The following is a 1195-nucleotide window of genomic DNA, read 5'->3' on the forward strand; positions in this document are numbered from 1 at the left end:
TATATATATATATATATATATATATATACTGCTATATACTGCTAAAAAAATTATAAAAGAACACATCACACATCAGACCTCAATGGGGGAAAAATAATGCTGTTTATTTCTACTGATATGGACTGGGTGATGTGTTAGGAAAAAAAGGATGCCATATCATTGGATGGAAATGAAAATGATCAACCTACAGAGGGCTGAATTCAAAGAAACCCCAAAAATTACAGCGAAAAACTGATGCGGCAGGCTAATCCATTTTGCTGAAATTTCATTGCAGCTACTCAAAATGGTATTCAGTCAGTTGTATGGCCCCCACATGTGTGTGTGTATGCATGCCTGACAAGGTGGGGGCATGTTCCTAATGAGACGACGGATGGCGTCTTGGGGTATCTCCTCCCAGATCTGGACCAGGGCATCTCTGAGCTCCTGGACAGTCTGAGGTGCAACCTGGCAGCGTTGGATGGATGGAAACATAATGACCCAGAGGTATTCTATTGGTTTTAGGTCAGGCGAGCGTGGGGGGCCAATCACTGGTATCAATTCCTTCATCCTCCAGAAACTGCCTGCATTCTCTCGCCACATGAGGCCGGGCATTGTCGTGCACCAGGAAGAACCCAGGAACCACTCCACCAGCATAGGGTCTGACAATGGGTGCAAGGATCTCATCCCGATACCTAATGGCAGTCAGGGTGGCGTTGTCTAGCCTCTATAGGTCTGTGCGTCCCTCCATGGATATGCCCCCCAGACCATCACCAAACTGGTCATGCTGAACGATGTTACAGGCTGCATAACGTTCTCCACGGCTTCTACAGACCCTTTCACATCTTTCACATGTGCTCAGGGTGAACCTGCTCTTATCTGTGAAAAGCACAAGGCGCCAGTGGCCGACTTGCAAATTCCGGTGTTCTGTGGCAAATGCCAATGGAGTTCCATGGTGCCGGGCAGTGAGCACAGGGCCCACTAGAGGACGTCGGGCCCTCAGGCCACACTCATGAAGTCTGTTTCTGATTGTTTGGTCAGACACATTCACACCACTGGCCTGCTGGAGGTCATTTTGTAGGGCTCTGGCAGTGCTCCTCCTGCTCCTCCTTGCTCAAAGGAGCAGATACTGGTCCTGCTGATGGGTTGTAGACCTTCTACGGCCCTGTCCAGCTCTCCTGGAGTCACTGCCTGTCTCCTGGAATCTCCTCCATGCTCT

Source organism: Cyprinodon variegatus, unplaced genomic scaffold (genome assembly GCF_000732505.1).
Source record: "Cyprinodon variegatus isolate N-32 unplaced genomic scaffold, C_variegatus-1.0 Scaffold2638, whole genome shotgun sequence".
Lineage (NCBI taxonomy): Eukaryota > Metazoa > Chordata > Actinopteri > Cyprinodontiformes > Cyprinodontidae > Cyprinodon > Cyprinodon variegatus.